The 22,530-nt window shown below is 44.1% G+C and overlaps 1 protein-coding gene across 1 annotated transcript in view; it reads left to right on the top strand.

The window, feature by feature from the left end:
* The window catches only part of HIP1 (huntingtin interacting protein 1), a 260,017-nt gene that overhangs the window by 669 nt on the left and 236,818 nt on the right, over nt 1–22,530 (top strand). The gene's annotated exons all lie outside the window — the stretch shown is intronic.

Genomic DNA, 22,530 nt, shown 5'->3' with positions numbered 1-22,530 from the left:
CAGGTTGCATTTGTACATCTCTACATCCAAAAGTGTTAACATTTAATGACAGTTCTAAAATAGTTTAGCTTAATTAGTTCATTCATATAGTGGCAGCAAAATCCAAAATGCTTGGAGACCCTAGGTCTAGAATCATTCATATCAGTCCATGTCACAAAGGAGCCTACAGGCTGGAGTTGGTAAAGCAATTAGGCAAAGAAACCGATACTTCTTGTGTGTTTATAAACTACTAAACATGTTTAGTTTTTGTGTTTATTTTTATGTCAATACTTAAAAAAATGTGAAAACAACCAATTCCAAAAGTGTCTAATGGCTCAACTACATTGTAATATGACTTTTTGTATTCACTGTGAGATTACCCTCTTGTGACAGTTGGTCATTTGTAACATTGTTAACATTCTACAAGAGTTGAGGTGTTTGGTAACAAGTGGTTATCTTCATGCTACCAAATCATAAGAATGTTACGATTGTGTAGCAGAAAGGGAAATAGTGGGGTTGATTTACTAAAACTGGAGAGTGGTGCAGCAGTGCATGGTAGCCAATCAGATTATAACTTCAGCTTGTTCAATAAAGCTTTAAAACATAAAAACTTGGAAGCAGTTTGGTTTCTATGCAGAGCTGCACCAGATTTTGGACTCTCCAGTTTTAGTAAATCGACCCCACAGTTGCTTGGGAAAAATATGCTCCAGAAAATATGCATTTGATAATCAAAACTGTTAGATACAATCCAGACCTGGATTAAAAAATGCTTTTTTGTAAATTACCCTTACTTTTGGAGTAACCACAAAAAAAAAAAAAAAAAGATACCAGTACACAGAGATTATTCTATAAGTTGTTGGATAAGACACCAGCTGTGTGTAAGGGCATATACGTAAGGGCAATATACATACTATCAAATCTGCATTGGTATTACATGTAGTGTTGGGGGAATGATTTGGCCCGAGCATGAGTTTGGGCCGAACATTTGCCTATTCGACCGTTTGCCGAACATTCAAATTTAAATCCTGGCTCCCCCCATGTGAATGAGTATCGGGTACATAGTACCCGATACTCATTCACATGAGGGGGGGGGTGCTGGGCTCTTTGTGCCCCCTTGTTAAAGGTGGCTTCCAGATTTTAATAAGCCCCCCACCCACAGATTACCACAACCACCCGGCACGGTTGTAGGGATGAGGCCCTTATTAATGGGGACCGGGTGCTTTGGGGCAGGGGGACTTTTTTGGGGGGGGGGATCAGGTACCTGGTTTTAAGAGGCACCTGCTCCTACTTCAAGTCAGATCATTGTGGTGATCTGAGAGGCAGTTTGGCCCCCCTCCTTCCCCCTTAGCCTTTTGGCACACATCAATGGTCCCCGAGGCCTGCAGTACCATTCAGAAAGCAGCTCACACATGTGTAGTAGGAATCCAGCTGTGAACTGCTGTTTTCCTTTAGTTAAGATGCCAGCACCTGGACACAAAGCAGATTGAAGCTCGGGTGAGGACTTCGCTTGATCCCTGGACAGTTAAAGCGGAGTTCGGGCCACAAAAACATTTTTTTCAATAAAAATACCCCCGGGACAGTCAGGGCTAGTACATTCCACAATGGATAGCCTCTGTACTGTCCCGGGTCGCACTTACCTTTTAGAAGAAATACTTACCTTGAAAATTTCTTCTCCAACGCTGCCATCTCGGATGTGGGCAGCTGAAGCCAGCGCGTCCTCTTCTGCGTCCTCTTCCGTGTCCTCTTCTCCCAGAATGCACCTGCACTGGCCCCGATCGTCACTTCTGGTGCGTGCGAGTCATCCCTCCACAGCTTCTGGGCATGCCCAGAAGCTGTTTAGAAGGGAGTGACGCGCCCGCACCTGAACTGATGAGCGGGGCCAGTGCAGGCGCATTGATTCCTGGGAGCGATGACGTTCAGCTCCCAGGAATCAATGCAAGCAGGAAGTGACGGCGCGGCCGCAGAGGGAGGAAGTGGAAGAAAGGTGAGTATATTTTTCTTCAATAACAAGGTAAGTAAACAAAAAAAAAATCGTAACCATCCATTTATTTTTCAGGTGACGAAAAGCAAGCGGATGGCCCAAAATCGACTAAAAGTCAGCAGCTACAGTATTTGTAGCTGTTGACTTTTAATTTTAGTGGGGGGAGACTGGAGCTCCTCTTTAATGTGGTGCTGGTAGACCCATCCATTCACTGGACAGCTAAATTCTGTCTCGGTAGTCGATTTTTCCACACGCTTGCAAGACTATAAACATTTATAATTAAAGCTTCTTTCAAATGAAAAGAAAATGCCTACATTGATCGCTGCATGTACATATATTGTGGAAACACAGATGCCAAATAACAGTTTTTATTTATATTATTTCATTATTTTTACTGTTGCACAAACATAAACGCACATATCAAATTCTTTAAAGTGACAATATCTCTGGTGTGAAAAATCTTGTTTAAGTATGTGTTCTTAACTGAAAAAAGTACCTTCTATTGCTCTCAGCTTCCTCCTAACCTCCAAAGTCCTTTTTGGTGCTTTGATGCGGCTTCCTGTAGGAGTGTGGCTGCAATCATTCTCCAAAGTCCCACTGTATGCAGAATCTAAGTCACCCTTTCTTGCTTGCTCCCGAGATGGACTAGGGACTGTGGGACTTGTAGTGTTCATAGGGCAGTGCCCATGACTGCAACTAATGTGCCCTGCTCATCCCAAACAAGCGGAAGTAAAGGGGAAAAATAAATGTTCAGGATCTCATGGAAGATGTTACAAGGTGGCAAAAAAACACAGTAACAATTTCATAAAGAATATATTATGGGGCCAATAAATAGTGAATGTGTATGGAATATTTTTGGATAATAGGGATCACTTTAAATTGTAATACAAATACAAATATCAACAGCCCAGTGGGACACCCTGTCTCCACCAAATGTGGCCAGAGCAGAGGAGAGTGGAGCTGGGAGCTTGGGTCAGGAACCCGAAGAGACAAAAAACCTTTGGGTGTACTCACGGTTGTTAGAGCCGGTTCACATAGGGGCGACCCGACTTGCCGGGGCGACCTGTGAAGTCGTGGTGCACAGCGCGCACCGCGACCTCGGAGCGACATGCACGGACTTCATATCATTGAAGTCAATGCAGGTCGCTCCAGGTCGCCCCAAAGTAGTACAGGACCCTTTTTCTAAGTCGGAGCGACTTGTGTCGCTCCTATTAGAATGGGTCCTGTTCTAATCTATGGCAGGCGACCCACGGCGACTTGTCAGGTGACCAGGTTGCCTGACAAGTCGCCCCAGTGTGAACCGGCTCTTATAGTCATAGGGTCCTTTCACACGGGCTCTCCGCCCGGCAGACTCCGTTTTGCTCAGCAGGGATCGATCCTCTGATCCCCGCTGAGCAGGGGGATGGCAGGTCCATCTCCACTCTGTGTGCAGAGACGGAGCTGTCCGATCCCTGCTCTCCTCTATGGGGAGATCAGATGAAAACGGACCGCCTGTCCGTTTTCATCCGATCCCATCCGATCCTCCAGACGGATGGAATATAGGGTTGCCATCCGTTTGGATTTCACGGACAGGATCGGATCCTATAGCAGCGGTTGTAAGCAGACATGTCAACGCTGACATCCGCTGCCCCATAGGGATGAATGGAGCATCCGATCAGGTCCGCCTGAAAAACTGACCTGATCGGAAAGCCTGTGTGAAAGGGGCCATACTCATTTTTTTTTTTTTTTTTAGTTTTGGCAAGACTTGGGAAAAATAAATATTTGTGTTATTGTTTTTGCAATGCATAGCTTTTATTTAGCTGTGGATCGAGTAATCGGTACTACACACGATGAGAAAATCTGATGAAATCAGAAGGATCGTCCGATAACCTGATCATTGGTACACAACTTTTAAGAGCCAATCATGACAATTCATGCAAAATTATCCAATGCGATAGGAACGAAAATTTTTCTCATACGATAACAGAACAAACGATTTTTGTTTATTCTGTACAATATTCAGACCAAGGCTGCACGTACCCGGAAATGAAAGAATACATTACAATAAAAAAAAAACAGCTGCATTCAGTCTTGTGAGAATTTTGTAACTTTAGAAACCTATTTGTTTTCAATATGAGTCTAGCATGCAAAAATAAAAATGGACGATTGTTCGTCTGATATTCTTATAGTGTGCACCAGGCTTAACCACTTTAAAACCAGGCCTTTTTCTTACATTTGTTGTTTACAAGTAAAAATCTGTATTTTTTGCTTTGCTTTGCGATGCATACTAGCTCATTATGCCTTTGTCCTGCAGGTTTTTTTTTTTTTTTTTGAGGATACAACCGCTTTAACTGGTTGAACACTCTCCATCCAAACTCCAGCACATTGCAATCCTCAAAATTAAATCTATTGATCGTTGCCTATCATAGTCTCCTTACTTGTTTATTCTTCTAGCAATCCGTCCCGCAATGTTTGATTACGTCACCGGCGCATGCACTTCCCGTCCTTAGATTCACGGTACACTCTGTGTGCCATCTCCCCATCAACATCATGGCGTGTATGTGAGTTCCGCTGTCAGCGGCACAGCTTAGAACACTCGCCAGACTGGGCAGTCATTCTCCACTTCCCGGTTCTCCCCATGTGACTGTGTGACAAGATTCGGGCAAGGGAAACAAAAAAGGGTGGAAATGACGTCCACAGGGGAGACAGAAAACATTACTCAAGATGGCGCAGCCTAATCCCTGAAGACAATTTTTTTTCAAACTACTAAAAAATAGTAAGAAAAATTCATTTTTACATGCATGACACTGTGCAATGATTAGAAATTCTTTTTATAATGACTGTACAAAAAAAAGCGAAAAGGAATGCAGAATTTACTTCCTCTTTAATGCTGACCCGAGTTCAAGAGGAAGTGAACTTCCATCTTGAAAGGGTAACTCCACTTTCGTGGGGAAAAAAATAGCAAACAAATGTAGCAGGTTTTCCAGGCTTTGGGCCTGATGAGGGTCTGCCATTGTTACCGGAAACGCCAGCAGCTCCTTTTAGCTGAATACCCAAGAGTGAGATTGGAGACAATGACCATTCCGGCATCTTTTGTTTGTTTTATTTATTTGATATTGGGGATGGGAGAAGGGAATGAGTGGGATACTTCTCTGGCTCAACTAGGTTCAAATGGGACACTTTGAAGAAAAATGCCTTTCAGCGCTGTCTTGACGCCGGCTGGATGCCGACCAACGTCTGCTGGCACTTGAAAAACACTGACTTGCGGTACTTTACTTGAACTTGACTTCTGACACTCAGGTTAGCTCAAAAGTCCTGGACTGCACTGAGACTTGACTCCTGACACGCTGATTAGCTCAAAAGTCCTAGAAACAGCTGCCTCCAGTTCTTCCTGACTGAGGTAGCCTCTTGTAACTGCGTGTGCTGCTGCAACTCTCAACACTGTACACAGCACACTGCAAGCTGTACACTTTAACTTCAGGGCCCAAGCGCCCCCTCTGTACTTCAGGGTCCTCTCACTAGGCACCCCCTCTACACTTCAGGGTCCTTTCACTAGGCACCCCCTTTACACTTCAGGGTCCACACACTGGCACCCTCTTTACACTTCTCTTCGGGGTCAACACTGGCATCCCCTTTACACTTGCTCCTGCACTGGCTAGCTCGCTCCTGGATCCCCACGACCTTCGCCGGAGTGGTCCCCTCTCTCTCTAGGCAGACCCCTAGGGGCGGTTTGCAGTACACACAAACTGGGAATGCTTTCCTGAAACTGGACCCCTCTCAGGTCCGCTGGTCCTCGGCACACCGGATCCTCTCTGCAGCTCAGCTCAGCCCTCTGTCACCTCAGGCAAGCCGCCTGAGACACCCGATCCTACTGACAGGAGGAGAGACAGCTGTATTCTCCGTCCTGGGACTCTGCTTACCGCCAAAGATGCTGCGTCATGCATTCCCCTCAAACTTATACCCACTCCCAGAATGCTGTGCGTCAGAATCTGCCTTTCTGGGGTAGATACAGGCCTGGGTGCACCATGTTATTAAAAATGACCTTTCCTTTTCAATCTGCAGCTTTTGTCATTTTCTGAAAATGCAATGCAATATGGCTACCTGGAGCTGTTCTGTACACAGAATGTGTACTGACCACACCCCAGAAACATCATTTCCTGCTTGTGTGATTGGCTCACCAATTTTCCCAGAAGTCTGCCTAAGATACAAGTCAGATTTCTGGCATCCCCTGCAAAAAAAAATGTAATTTTTGGTGAGATACTCCCAATAGGAACACGTCTAAAGGGATGCAGGCCCAGCAGCTTTCCTCATTAGAGCCCTGCAGCTTCCACAGCTGACAGATAATTATGGAAGGCACAGAGGAACAAACATTGATTTCTTCAGAATAACAAAAGGTAGGAATCTGCAACATAGTTTGTTACAATCCTTGTAATGTACAGAGATCACACAGAGGGGAATGTTTTTTCTCAACAAAAGTGGAGTTACACTTTAAATTTTATTAAGGTTTATCTATAGGTAGTGTAAATATCTCCTAAACATGCACCGTTTAGCAGATATTTACTGAGCTAGCAGCCAGTTACGTCACTGGCAAACACACTCTGAAGGAACGGCCACCCTTGCCGTTTCTTCAGAGCAGTGTGCTGTGACTGGCGGCTCCCGCACGCATGCGCGGGAGTGACATAACCGCAGCTCCGGCCAGTCACAGAGCCAGAGACGAAAACCCGGAAGGAAGACCGGGTAGAGAGGGACACTGCCTCCATCGATAGCAGCGCATCGCTGGAACGCTGCGTTTTCAGGTAAGTTTAATATAATGTGTTAGTGTGCGATGCACATTATGCCTTTGTGTTGCAGGTAAAAAAAAAAAAAAAAAAGTAAAGCGGTTTTCAACTACTTTCAGCTTTCATTTATATGGGAGTAGAAATCTTAAACTCCAAGCACAACAGGCACGCACTGTAGTAAAAAGATTGTGACTATACAGTGCAGCACTAGAATAATGGAAATTTTTAAGTCCCCGTTCACACTAAGGCGACCTGTGAGGCGACCTGGTCGCCTCACAGGTCGCCGTAGGTCGCCTTCCATAGGGAAGCTGCGGACCCGTTCTAATAGGAGCGACACAAGTCGCTCCGACTTAGAAAAAGGGTCCGGAGCTTCTTTGGGGGACCCGGCGCGACCTTCATAGACTTCAATGTTATGAAGTCCGTGCCGGCCGCTCCGAGGTCGCCGCGCGCTGCTCGCACCGTGACCTCGGAGGTCGCCCCCCCCCCCCCAAGTCGGATCGCCCCTGTGTGAACGAGGCCTAAATGTAACAAAAAATGCAAAATACCACTAAAAAATTGCATACAGTGATACTGATAAAAGTACACTGAAAAAACAATAGTCTACTGGATCAAAGTATATCTAAGAATCCATCCATATTATATATCAGGCGTGGGTCAGAGTGAAAAAGGGTTTGCACCATTTAGACTCTGTGACAAGCAATGTGAACACCTTATGTACTGTATTTAACTGGTTGCCGACCGCCGCAAGTACATACACTGCGGCGGTTAGCCCCATGCAGGCAAAGTGACGTACCCGTACGTCACTCACCTGTGAGCCAATGGGGGCGAGCGCGCGCAGCCGGAGGCGCACTCCCGCCCCCGCTCGCTCACTGGGATCCCCGCGCGTGTGACCGGCGGACCTGATCACTTGCGATCGTCAGTTACAGAGGGAGAAAGGCAGGCGGCTAATGTAAACAAAGCCGCCTGTCATTCTCCCTTGTGTAACAGCAGAGATCATACGGTCCTGCTATGTAGGATCGTAGATCTCTGCTGTTACATGAAAAGCCACATCCCTGCATAGTAAGAATCACGCCCCTATGGACACACTTAACCCCTCCTTCTCCAATAAAGTTAACCCCTTCCCAGCCAGTGTCATTTTTCCAGTAATAGTGCATATGCATAGCACTGATTACTGTAGTAATGTCACTGGTACCCCCAAAAGTGTCAAAAATGTCAGTCAAGGGTCCGATCTGTCCGCCGCAATGTCGCAGTCCCGCAAAAAAAATTGCCGATCGCCGCCATTACTCGTTAAAAAAAAAACAATAAAAATGACAAAAATCTTTCCCTTAGTCAGTAAACGCAATAACTTAACGCAAACCAATCAAAATACGCTTATTGGGATTTTTTTTTACCAAGCATATGTAGCAGAAAACAAATTGGCCTAAAATGTTAAAAAATTTAGATTTTTACATTTTTTTGGGGGGATTTCATATAAAAAAATATGAAAAATATTGTTATTTTTGCAAAATTGATGCTCTTTTTTTGTTTATAGCGCATGATCAAAAAATCGCACAGGTGATCAAATACCACCAAAAGAAAGCTCTGTTTGTGGGAAAAAAAGGACGTCAATTTAATTTGGGTACAGCATCGCACAACCACGCAATTGTCCGTTAAAGTCACGCAGTGCCGAATCGCGAAATACCCCCTGGTCAGGAAGGGGGTAAAATCTTCTGGGGCTTAAGTGGTTAAGCACAAATTCTATATAGAAACAAGATTTGGAAATGTTAAACATACTGATGGGATTACTTCAATTATAGTGTTACTTAACCCAGGAGTCTGGATTCACTATATCCGGTCTCCCACAGTACACAGAACATGGAAATGCAGTCATTTAAATTTAAACTGCTAAATATCTTTTCTCATCAGCAGTTAGAGCAGTCTTGTGACTTCTATCAGTGTCTGGTTAAAGCTTGTAGGAGGAGTTTATATACTGCTCTAGCTGTCCTAGCTATCCTCGCAGGACCCTTGACTCTCTGTCTGAACAGTGTTGATTGGCCCTGTGCTGATCACATGCAGTCTTCCAAGAAAAAAAATCTCTCTAGCTGTACTCACCAAACTGAGCAGGCACAGCTTGTCCCCAAGGCTCTGTACTATTTGGAGATGAATTGGGGACACTGGAAGAAGGTGAAGATCAGATGACACAGAATCAAACAGCCTTTTTACACAATGTAGAGGATTAACCCCTTAGGTTCCACATTGAGTATAACAAGCATGCTTTACTGCATATACAGATTGATTTTATTGTTGTGGGTTTAGTAACACTTCACAAGTCTTTTACATTCATATGTGTGTACAAAACACATTATTTCTGTAGTTGCCCTTTTTTAACATAACTCTTTTAAATAAGATTAGGGTTCCTCTTGAATGGCTCAAACCACTTTATGCGGCATGTTGATGCGTTTAAATGCATTATTGTAAATGAGATCCTATCCCCAAAGGACTCTGCAGAATTGTGTTTGCCTGTAGCTTATTTTTATTTGCACAGGAAGTGACTACATTTAAGTTTTAAAAAATAAAGTTAGCTCTCATTCACGCAGGCATTTAGAGCTGGTCTGTGAAATCACAGGGATTTGTGTGTAGCTCTGCTTATTTAAATGGTAAGCACACATGCAGTGGTTAGCAGCAGTGCAGGGACAAGTTCATCTAGAGCCCAAGGCAAACATACCAACCAGTGTGCCCCCCCCCCCACCATTCCAGATCCCCTGCCCAGCACAAATTCTCCCCCCAACTCCCCCTCCTAGCACAAATCCCCCCTCCCTAAATTTCCCCTCCTAGCACAAATACCCACCAATCGTCCCCACTGCATAACCCCCCCCCCCCCCAAAAAAAAAATAAATAAATAAAAATGACACCTTTTAGCAAAAATCCTCTACCCCTCAAAATTCCCCTCCAAGCACAAAACTTCTCCCCCCCCACTCCAAATCTCCCGCCCAGCACAAATTCTCCCCCCAACTCCCCCTCCTAGCCCAAATCCCCCCTCCCCAAATTTCCCCTCCTAGCACAAATACCCACCAATCCTCCCCATTAGCACAACCCCCCCCCCCCAACAAAAAAAAAAAATCCCCTGCTAGCTTAAATTCCCTCCACCAATACCATATCACCTCTTCTAGCATAAACCCCCCAAATTCCACAAGTAACTACTACTACATGTGTGGATACATGTGAACAGTGATGTACAAAAGTAATGACCACACAAGACAGTTTTCAACTAATCCTTTATTTAAAAAAATAATAAAAAAAAAGAGGAAATCCATCGTCAATCACGCTGCCTGCCCACCCGAAAAATAGAAAAGATGAAAAATTCTCCACCTCCTCAGAGGCCTCCCACCGTATGCCCGCTCCGTACTTTGACATTTCTTATATAGGCAAGGGGTGGGGCCACCGGTCTATGTCTCCTGGTTTGCACCACCCCCTTATGATGTCACTAGACCTGCCCCAAAGCACCCACCACCCATGTTGAGGGCATATAGCCTAGTATGGTTCAGGAGGTAGGGGGGCACTTGCTTCCCCCCCCCTTTGCTGACCTGCCAGGCTGAATGCCCAGGTAAGGGTCTGGTATAAATATGGGGGGGGGGATCCCACATTGCTAAAATCCATACCAGGTGGGGGGGGGGGGGACCCCTTACCGTTTTTTTTTTTTTTTCCATAATTTTTTCAATAGCCAAGTGCTGGCAATTGTAACTGCGAGTCATTTTAAATGGAATTTGACTTGTCTTTTTTTTTTTCTTTAGAAAGTTCATTTTTGCTGTAGCATGTTTTCTGCATGCTACAGATGCGCCACTTTACAGGTACATTAACCACTTGCCGACCGCCGCACGCCGATCTACGTCGGCGGTCAGCCCCTCACAGGCAAAGTGACGTAGGGCTACTGAGCTGTGTAAACAAGCTGCCTGTCATTCTCCCCTCTGTATGAGAGCTGATCATATGGATCTACTATGTAGATCCGTTGATCACTCTGCATACAGCTGAAGCCACAGCCAATCACAGTAAGAATAACGCCCCTAGGGACACACACAGCCCCTCCCTCTCAAATAAAGTTAACCCCTTCACTACCAGTGTATTTTTACAGTAATAGTGCATATATATAGCACTGATTACTGTAGAAATGTCACTGGTAACCCCAAAAGTGTCAAAAATGTCAGTCAAGGGTCCGATCTGTCCGCCGCAATGTCGCAGTACCGCAAAAAAATCACAGATCGCCGCCATTACGCGTTAAAAAAAAAAACAACAAAAATGACAAAAATCTTTCCCTTAGTCAGTAAACGCAATAACTTTTGCGCAAACCAATCAAAATACGCTTTTTGTGATTTTTTTTACCAAACATAGGTAGCATAAAACAAATTGGCCGAAAATGTTAAAAAATTTTGATTTTTACATTTTTTTTTGGGGGAATTTCATATAAAAAAAGGGAAAAATATTGCTATTTTTGCAAAATTGATGCTCTTTTTTGTTTATAGCGCGTGATCAAAAAATCGCACAGGTGATCAAATACCGCCAAAAGAAAGCTCTGTTTGTGGGAAAAAAAGGATGCCAAATTCGTTTAGGTACAGCGTCGCACGACCGCGCAATTGTCCGTTAAAGTCACGCAGTGCCGAATCGCAAAATACCCCCTGGTCGTTTAGCAGCCAAATCCTCCGGGGCTTAAGTGGTTAAGGGAACATTGAGGGGATCCCCAGGCACTATATTTAAAGGAAATTTTCATTTTTATTGTTGCACTTTAGGCAAAACAATCTTTTTTTTTTTTTTTTTTTTTTTTAACAGACCCCCATACCCCTTTTATGGCCAATTACTTGCATTACTTATTTATTAATTAATTAATTTAATTAATTTAATTTATTAGTTATTATTAATTGCATTACTTGCATTCCATTACTTGCCTTCAAAATGGGCACTTTTGATTTTTCCTGTTTGGCTCTCATAGACTTCAATGGGGTTCGCTTTTCGAGTTAGAATATTTCCCCTGTTCGGGAGTTCTGCTGCAAACTGAACAGGGGAGTGTTCGGTCCATCCCTACTGATAATGATATTGTTCTACTAATGTTGGCACAGGTGCAAATTATGTAGCAATACTTCACTGTTTCTTCTCAATCTAATTCCTTCTTCAAATATGGGATCTTGGCTAACAATCACTTTTTCTGTGTGCCTGTCTCCAGCACTTTGGCCTTGTCTGAATGTGTTGCAACCAGAGGAAATTTTTATTCAAGCATCATACTAATATTTTTAGACTGGGAGTATTTTGGTACAGGAATAGTTTCTCTTGTTTTTACTAGTTTTGTTGGCTTCTATAAAAAGAACCTATAAATAACAGAATACCGTTTCTTGTAACTGTTCTGGAAATGTTAACGGAAAAAAAAAAAAAAAAGTTTTTCTTTTTATAACAAATTTAGGTCCTTGTGATCCAATCTGTACTGGGATTATAGAATAATTCAAAATACATTTGCATTGGAGAGGGAAGGATCAGCCCTGCTGTCAAACTTTGATAGTTAGCACCACTAATTCCCTATAATGTCACAGACAGCTATGCTGTTGCAAGCATTGTTCAAATCAGGAGCATTACTTGTAAATATACACTGATCAACCATAACATTATGATATTGAGTAGGCCCCCCTTTTGCCTCCAAAACAGACATAACCGGTCAAGGCATGGATACCACTATTCCTCTAAAAATTGTGCTGCGGTTTCTGGCACCATGCCATCAGTAGCAGATCCTTTTAGTCCTGAAAGTTGTGAGGTGGGTCCTCCATGAGTTGGACTTGTTTTTCCAGCACATCCCATAGATGCTCAATTGGATTGATATCTTTACAATTGGTTGGCCAAGTGAACACCTCAAACTCATTGTTGTGTTCCTCAAACCATTCTTGAACTATTTTTGCAGTGTGGCAGGGTCCATTATACTGCTGAAAGAGACCACTGCCATCAGGGAATTTTGTTTCCGTCAAGGGGTGTACTTGGTCAGAAACTATTTTTTGGTAGGTGGTAGGTGTCTAGTAACCTCAACATGAATGGGAGGACCCATGCATCAACTGGCACACTGCATCAACTGGCTTGCCTTCTTCCCATACTGCATCCTGGTGCCATCTCTTCTCTAGGTAAGCAATGCAGAAGTACCTGCCATTCACATGATGTAAAAGAAAATGTGATTCATCAAACCAGGCCACCTTCTTCCAATGCTCTGTGGTCCAGCTCACATGCTCATTGTAGGCACTTTTGGCTGTGGACATGGGTCAGCATGGGCACCCTGACTGGTCTGCGGCTACAAAGCTCCATACACAACAAACTGTGGTACACTGTTAGAGCTGCACGATTCTGGATAAAATGTGAATCACAATTTTTTTGCTTAGAATAAAGACCATGATTCTCTTATGATTCTCGTCGTAACATCATCTTTTACATTATACAAAAAAGTGGGCAAACTTTACTGTTTATTTTTTTTTTTTTAAGTGTATTTTCCCCCCAAAAACTGTGTTTGAAAGTCCTCTGTGCAAATAAAGTGTGACATAAAAGACTGCAACATTTGCCATTTTATTCTCTAGGGTCTCTGCTAAAATATTTATATAATGTTTGAGTTTTTTTTTTAATTAATTAAAGTAATTTTCAAGTAAAAAACCCTGAGTATAACTTGCAAGCAACAAGTGTCAGAAAAAGGCTTAGTTTTTAAGGCTGCATTCACACCAGATCGTATAGTTTTCAGGCATTTTTGTAGGCATTTTTTAGAGCGTTTTCTGGGCGTTTCTCTGGCGTTTGTTGGTCGTTTTGTGAGTGTTTTTAGGGCGTTTTATGAGCATTTTTAGGCCGTTTTTAGCACGCGTTTGGGTGTGGGTGGTGTTAAAAGGGGTGGAGGAGACCACCTGTGTGTTTGAAAAACGCCGGTGAAACGCAGATAACGGCGTTTTAATGCATTCCTATGGGACCAGAACAGCTCTTGATCAGCCCAAAAAGAAGCTCCTGTACTTTTTTGAGCTACAGGCGTTTTGCTTCAGGGGACAAAACGCTCAGATGTGAACAGGGACCATTAAATGAATGGGATTTTGATTGTTGGGCGTTTTGGATTTTCACAGATGAGCGTTTTATGGGCTGAAAAACGCTTAGGTGTGAACAGGGCCTAAGAGGTTAAACTTCCCTCTTTTACAGACTGACATTCATTCATTTGATCTAAAAGAAGGAAATTATACATTGTAAAACATTGTGTTTATAGTTATCTGGCAGTCTTAACAATGTTGATAAACATTTGCCAGAGGCTCTTTTTTTTTGACAGCTGTGAGTGAGCTGGAGAGAACAGCTCTGTATGAATCGGGGAAATGCCGTTTTAAGATCGTGAGGGGGGGATGAATCGAGATCGCAATTTTTGTTAACAATTAATCGCGCAGCTCTACACTTTGTGTTCTAACACCTCCCTATTGGAGCATGTTTACTTCCTGCCTAATATATCCCACCCACTTTCAGATGTCATTGTAACAAGATAATCAGTGTTATTTACTTTTACTTGACAGTGGTCATAATGATATGGCTGATCACGGTAAGTCTGTCTGTGGCCACTCTAACCAAAGCAGCCAATGAGCAATCATCTTTTCTGTCTTGGATTGCTCTAATTCAGGAGTCTCTAAACTTTTTAAACAAAGAGCCAGTTTACTGTCCTTCAGACTTAGGGGTGCTGGACTGTGGCCATTGGTAGTAGAAAATGTCCCGATGTCAGTGGGAATAAACAATGCCCCACCTTTGGTGTCAATGGGAGGAATTGTGCCCCATTGTTAGTATCATTGCCAGGAATTCTGCCCTTTTATTAGTGTCAATGGGGGGAATAATGCCCCATTGTTGGTATCAATGGATGAAAATAGTGCTCCAAGAGCCGGATAAAAGCAAGCAAGGGGCCACATCTGGCCCACGTGTCGCAGTTTGGAGACCACTGCTCTAAATAGATGCAATTCAATAGATTTGTGGTCATTGTACATCATCATTCTTTGCTCTGGCTCAACAAATATGTTTCCATAGTGTCTTATGAGAGAGATGTTAAGATGTCTGATCTATAAATATTTTTTTTTCTTAGTTTCTGAAACCGGGAGAACTATGGAAATGCAAATTAGCGCAACTCCAAAACCAGGATAATTGGTTTCCTGTGCTTGCCCTGTCTAAAGCCTTGTACACACGCAACGAATTTCCGCCGACCGGTCGTTCGTCTTTTGTCCAGAGTGGTGTCTTTTGGTTGGAATGTGCTCTAGACTGCACACGAATTTTCCCGCACGACAGAATTCTACTTCAGAAGTGATGTCATGTGTTGGTTTGCTTTCTTTGTGTTTTTTCATCTCTGAGCATGCCTAGTCTTGCTCATAAGATTTTTCCCCATCAAAATCTGTACTGACTGCACGAAAATCGGACGTGTTTTGACAGAGGACAAAAACTTTATAGCCTGCACACCAGGATTTTTTCAGCCGAAAAGTCGGTGTCGGTTGTCGAGAGCACCATACTAACAAGCCGAAAATCGGCAGGTCGGTCGTCGGACGAAAATTCCCAGCCGAATTTCGACTCGTGTGTACGGGCCTTAAAGCTGGCCATACACACTAGGCTGGATGCACACTATACAACTTTTGTTATTCGATTTCCTTTATATTTACATTCAACTATGTAGTGCAAGGACCTACCTAATTGCATACCAAATGAAAGTGTTTAGGCTTGACCTCATGTTTTATGGTTTTGGTAAATCTAAAGGAAAACAATTTAGGAAAATTGTATAGTGTGTATCCAGCTTCAGTTTGTTGAAGCAGTGGGCTGAAAAAAAAAAAAAAAAACTAACAGATTCCTTCATCCACAGCAGGAGGTTGGAGGAATTCCCATGTCAGAACATTGTATTGTGACAGCAGGACACCCTGCTGTCAAAATACACTGATCAGAGACTGCATCTAATTGGTTTACTCTCAGAACTGAAATTATTTTGGTAGTTAAAGCGGAGTTCCGGCCTCGGAAACTATTTTTCACTAAAACTACCCCCGGGACAGTCAGGGCTAGTGCATTCCACAATATATAGCCTCTGAACTGTCCCAGGTCGCACTTACCTTTTAGAAGAAATACTTAACTTGAAAAGCGCGTCCTCTTCTGCATCCTCTTCCGTGTCCTCTTCGGCCCCACAATGCACTGCACCGGCCCCGCCGTCACTTCCGGGGCAGGAGCGGCATGCCCAGAAGCTGTTTAGCAGGGAATGATGCGCCTGCACCGGAAGTGACGAGCGGGGCCGGTGCAGGCACATTAATTCCTGGGAGGGATGACGTTCAGCTCCCAGGAATCAATGCAAGGAGGAAGTGACGGCGCGGGTCGCGGCCGCAGAGGGAGGAAGTGGAAGAAAGGTAAGTATATTTTCTTCAATATCAAGGTAAGTACACAAAAAAAATCCATTTCTTTTACAGGTGACACAGAGCAAGCGGATGGTCCAAAGTAGTTTTTGAGGCCGGAACTCCGCTTTAAAATGTGCTAAAGTTGTTTACATACACATTTTGTTAGGCCTAATGCACACAGAGCGTCAGAAAAAAACGAGCTGCAGAGCCACTTCTAACGCCAGGAAAAAGCAGCTGTAAAAACGTGCTTTTAGTGGCTTTTTCCATTGGCATTATTGCACGTTTGGCCACGTTGCTTTTAGCAGCTTTTTTTCTGCCTCCATTCAAAATCAGTGGTTCCCTATGGGAGCCTATTGATTTAAACGGAAGGCGCATCGCAAGTCGGATCAGGATGGTCCGACTTGTGGTGCGACTTGCATTCTGAGAATCTTGAGGGGGAACTCCATGCCAAAATGGGAAAAAAAAAACGCTTGGGGGTCCCCCTCAAGTTTCTCAGAGCGCAAGTTGCACCGCAACTCGGATCATCCTGATCCGACTTGTGATACAACTTCATTTCAAATCAATGGGCTCCCATAGGGAACCATTGATTTTCAAAAAAACGTATAACGTGGCTTAACGCTGTATAAGCAACGTTTAAGCAATGTTTATCAGCCATTAGCAGCGTTGGACGTTTTTACAGCTTGATGCTGCAGCTCCAGAACGCACAGGCCCTGGGTTGTTTTTGCAGCTCAAAAACACTTATGCCACTTGGAGCTCCTAAAAGCCCTGTGTGTGCATGAGGCCATAGAATAACATGGAGGGGCGTTTTTAAGCTGCAAAAAAAACGTCTGACGCTCCTAACAGCAGCTGCAAAAACTCCCTGTGTGCATGGGGCCTAAATGTCCTCTGTTGAATTCTAATATATGGAGAAAGGAACCGTGAGTTTTGGCTCACTGCAGATTTGACTGTGAAGAGGAAATGAGTGGGGCCAACCAATTGCATTAGAAATATTATAGGGCACATTTGCGGAACGCATTTATTACTGCAAACTACTGAATGCATGAAACATGTGTTGATGCGTTACCATGCCATTCAATTTGAGTAGCACTCCAACATGCTGTAACACATGGCAACACTCGAAAGTTTGTTGTGTGAAAAAGTTTGTAGCATGTTCAATATTTGTTTCATTGGAGGCTGCCTAGTTAAAGATTTTGTTTTGTTTTAACATTTAATTTTGTAATCATTCACACTGCTAGAAATTCATACTTTCCAAAAATAATTTCCATCCTGCTGCTTGCATCAAGTTTTCGCATCACTGCAGTGAAAAACATTAATTTAACCCCATTAACAATTAGAAAATCAAAGAATGTTCAAATTAAATTTTACTAGTGTATACCCAGCGTAACACAGCACACCAATGTGAATGGGACCTTAAGGCTCCATTTATACTTGTAGTGCAACTTTGATGCACCTTTGATGCAACTTTTGCTTTGACCAGTAATAGATAACTGTTGCACAGCTGTTGCAAGTATAATATTGAGGTGACACTTTCATGCAACTTTTGAGGGTTTACATTGTATAGCACTCAAGTCGCATGAAAGTCACACCAAATTAGTGCCGTGTATACCCAGGGTAACACAGCACACCAACCTGAATGGGACCTTAAGGTTCCATTTATACTTGTAGTGCAACTTTGATGCAACTCTGACACAACTTTGGTGCAACATTAGATGGGTACATCTTTGCTGTAACTTTTGCTTTGACCAATGATAACGGACAACTGTTGCATGTATAACATTCAGGTACGACTTTCATGCATCTTTTGGGGGTATACATTGTGGCCTATGACACTCAAGTTGCATGAAAGTCACACCAAAGTAGTGTAGGAACCTTTTTAAAGCCACAGTGACTTTAAGTTGCACATATTTAAATGATTGTCATTGAAAACCATGGGGGCGCAACTTGTCATGCGACTTTAGTGTCCAAAGTCTGTTTGCCTCTTCCCCCTTCCTCTTTAACAATTGCCACTTTTTTGGGGAATGAGGGGAGCGGGTACTTAGTTTTGACAGGTACCCGTTCCCATTTCCGTTCATATCACCATGGCGATCTGGATGAAAGTACGCCCCCACCTTCCTCTGCAGCCTTCTGGGACACATCACAGGTCCATACACAAAGTGCAGCGTTGCTTCCGCATGCACAGTGGGAAGACAGCTGTGAAGCTGCAAGGCTTCACTGCCTGTTTACCTTAGTTATGATGCTGGCACCTGGACCCAAAGCGCATTGAAGAATCGACCCAGGTGAAGACAGCGCTGGATCCCTGGATGGGTAAGCATTCAGTATTTGAAGCTGCTGACTTAATTTTATGGGGGGAGACTGGAGCTGCTCTTTATGGGCCTGATCTCAAAAAGTGAAGATTTAAAAGGCACCTAGAAATCTCAATTGTGCCTATGTATGTAGTATCAAGAAAAAAGTACCTTTTGTCTTAAATTCTTCCAGATAAATAGTAGTGCATCTCTTGTGCCTCATAGCTGTATATCTGCAGTGTGAGATCTAAGACACTGCTGCCTGTGAATGCTTTGGTGAGGCCACTACAGTGCTGCTTGTTGGAGAGAAAGCCGTAGCTGAAGACATGCAGTTCAATGATCCCCCTGCTTAAGCTTTATTCATTTTGTGGGCCTGTGCTTCCCCCACCTTTATCATTACCCCGCTAGTCTTCAGATCACTAGTTATCAGGGGAGTGTCTCTTACATGAAGAATTGAAATCAATATTAAACCCAAAAGCAAACATTTATTATATAGAAGCTTGCCAATTCTTAGATGTGACAGGTGCCTTCGTTTTCTTTTTAGGCTTTTTTCTTCTATTTTCATCTGGTGATCCAGCCAGCATGTCTGTTGTTTTTCAAAAGCACAAGCAGAATATATCAGTTTACATGGATGAGACAAACTATTTAGCACTGGCAAGGGTGATTAAAATGAACAGCTTTTATTTGCTCATGTAAAACCGTTCTCCTAAAAGGAAAAAAAAAACTGTTTGTTGTAACTGATTATAGAGTGTGAGCTGGAGTTTGGCTTTAATGTGTTAGTGTATCTAAATCTGCTAATACATTTACCACTTCCCTCCCCCTAATGGACAATGCTGTTGTCTGCAGCGCCTTTTGTTCTCATTTCTCAAGAGTTGTGTCTCACTAATTAAGGCTCCTTTCACACACTCCGTCTGTTGGACGGAGTCCGTTTTTCTCAGCGGGGGATCGAGCCGCCGATCCCCTGCTGAGCAGCAGCAGGACAGCTGTGTCTCCGTGCTGTGTGCGGAGACACAGCTGACAGTTCCCCATGCATCTCTATGGGGGAAATCGTATGTCAACGGACCGTCAGTCCGTTCTCACCCGATCCCATCCCATCCGATCCGCTGGACGGATGGAAAATAGGGTTTCCATTCGTCCAGATTTGACGGATCGGATCGGGTCGGATGTCAGCGGACATGTCTCCGCTGACATCCGATGCCCCATAGGAATGCATGGGGGGACTGTTCAGATCCGCCAAAAAAACGGACAGGAGGATCTGAACGGTCCGCCTGTGTGAAAGGGGCCTAAGGGTGTGTGTTCCTGGCCAGATCACCAGGTGAAAACAGAGGGGAAAAAAAGCCAAAGGCCCCTTTCACAAGAACGATCCGATCAGATCTGCCTGTCAGTTTTTTAGGCGGATCTGATCGGATCCTCCATACATCCCTATGGGGCATCGAATGTCAGCGGTGACATCTCAGCTGACAACCGCTGCCATCCGCATCCGATCCTGTCCGTGAAATGCGGACCGATGGAAACCCTATTTTCCATCCATCCAGGGAATCAGATTGGATGGGATCGGATGAGAGCGGACAGGCGGACCGCTCTCATCCGATTCCCCCATAGAGGACAGCGGGGATCTGACAACTCTGTCTCTGCACACGAGACGGAGCTGTCATCCGCCTGCTCAGCGGGGATCGGCGGATCGATCCCCGCTGAGCAGAGAACGGTCCGCACCGCACAGCGGACCGTGTGAAAGGACCCAAAGAAAATTGATGCAGCCACCTCATCTAATGATTGGTAATCTACAATATAATACAGTTTTGGTTTTGGGTTTTAAGCAGTGGCGGCTGGTGCTCCATGGGCCAGGGGGGGGGGGCGGCAGACCGACCGCACCATACCCCCCCTTGACCACACCAGGCCGCACATCATACCGCCCCACCATGGGGAGACAGGAGAAGAGAGGATAGAGACCCCCCGCTCACTCAGATGCAGCAGCAGGCAGCGGCGGCAGCTTCGGCTTCTTCCCCGTCTTCTGCGTCTCCTCCCTCCTCCTCCATGCCCAATGAGGTCAGCGGGGATCCTTTTGGCCAATCGGGAGACGGGTCTCAAAACCCGCTTACTGATTGGCCAGGAGGAGGATCTGTGTGACAAAAGCAAATTTTCATTCGCTATTGTTACACAACTGGATGGGCTTGGGGCGCACTGCTCTGCGCCCCGAGCCCACCCTTTTTTTTAGCCTGTGAGAGCCTCGGGCTCTAATCACTTGGCTAAAAACAAAAAAAAGCCCCATTGAACTCCATGCGTTCGGTGCCCCGCATGTAGATTAGGGGGCCGGACGCATGGATAGGGGGGAGGGGGCGGCACCCCTGCGCCCTGTATAACCAGCCACCACTGGTTTTAAGCCGCTTGAAAGCTCTCCCCCTCTACCCAGATGGATGACTCCACATAGAGACACAATGCTGCTGAATAAGGAATAAGAAAAAAAGTGATTGGGAAAAGATCGGCAGCATGTAGCTTATAAGCAATACTTGTTCTTTGCTCTTTGTCTGTTTCTGCAAGGATTGCACAGAACAGGTCCTCTTTAACAGAGTGACTTACATACACTCAAATATACTTCTAACAATAATAGTCCTATAAATGTTTACAATATTAGTTGGTAAGCAAATATTATTTCATATTATTTCATTATTCCTTCTAAGGGCTCGTTTGGATGTGCAGCCAGGGGGCTGTAAAAGCAGGTGGTTAAGCCATGGTTTTACTGTTCCCCGACCGCCCACCTTAATAAGAACATGCAGCAGCTCAGGGCTGTACAAGTGCTGAAGCCCCGATACTTTGCTTCATGGTCACGCCAAAAAATAAACCCCCCTATCTTGTACAGTGAATGTGACCCATTCAAGTTATGCCCCTTTCAGATGGGGCGGACTCCGTCCAAGCGGATCCCCCTGCTCAGCTCTCCGTTGATCCCTGCTGAGCAGGTGTATGACAGGTCCGCGTCTGCTCCGCTATAGAGATCAGACACGGACACAGCCCGCTGTTCTCTATGGGGTGGTCGGATCAAAACGGACCGTCCATCCAGCTGTCATCCGATCCAAACTGCCGGATGGATGGGGAATGGATCCCTGTCCATCTTTTTTACTTGTCCATACTTTTTTTTTTGTCCATCTTTAGTAGACAGAATCAGATCGGGTGTCAGTAGGGTTGCCACCTCATCCCTTTAATCCAGGACACATATCAATTTCACAGGTTCTGAGGCTAATATAATTGACTTTAGGCACTAAGTAAGTTTAGTTACTACCTTAATCAGTCACAGAACCTGTGTAATTAATATGTGTTCTGGTTTAAAGGGAAGAGGTGGCAACCTTAGGTGTCAGCGTCCACTGACACCCTCTGCTCCTTAGAGCGCTATGGATGGTCCGATCGGGTCCGCCTGAACAACTGACGTCAGTATAAAAGGGCCTTAACGGGCCTTAACAACCACCTTATATGCAGTTGCATTGCAGTGGTTTGTTCTTTTGAGGGTTAAAACAGGAGGTGGGGAGGCAACCAATTAAGCCTCCCAGTTGCCTGTCTACTGCACATCTTAATAAGCCCAGATAAATCCCCCAGTCTAGCTGTATATATTTTCTGAAGCTTTCTTTTCTAATATGTAATAAAATAACTATGCATCTGTCTCCCACCTAACATAAGTCTTCAGTTTTATTATGGAAAATAGAACACAGAGAACAAATGTTTTTACTATCCTACATAACAGTTGTTACAATGTTTAGAACGATCTTACAGTAAAAGGTTCATGTTTATCTCCGGGGGCTCGGGATGTGTAATAAGTGCTGCAGGAAACTCGGGATCATTTTTTAAAGAGCAGAATTTTATGACCAGCTACTGATATTTTCAATTACAATTCAATGCATTCATTTTTTTTAATTAAAATAAAATTGTTTTATTTTAACAGAATCACAGAGTGTATCACAGTCTTCCCCACCTGGAAAGTCTAGTTAGATCTATACATGTCCACGGAGGTTCTTTTTTGTAGCATTAGGCAGGTGCATTTTCATGCTTCAACATGCACTTCCGATTTCCATTGACCCACATTTTTCAATTTAAAATTTGGAGTGGGATAGATCGACCAGGGCTTGTTAATTGATGTTTCCAACGCATTAAAACGCATTCTATATTCATTTTATGCACTGCCG

The sequence above is a fragment of the Pelophylax lessonae genome (genome assembly GCF_965119305.1).
Source record: "Pelophylax lessonae genome assembly, chromosome: 2".
NCBI classification, from domain to species: domain Eukaryota; kingdom Metazoa; phylum Chordata; class Amphibia; order Anura; family Ranidae; genus Pelophylax; species Pelophylax lessonae.
Note: the sequence above shows the minus strand (reverse complement) of the source record. Positions and strands in the feature narration are given on the sequence as shown.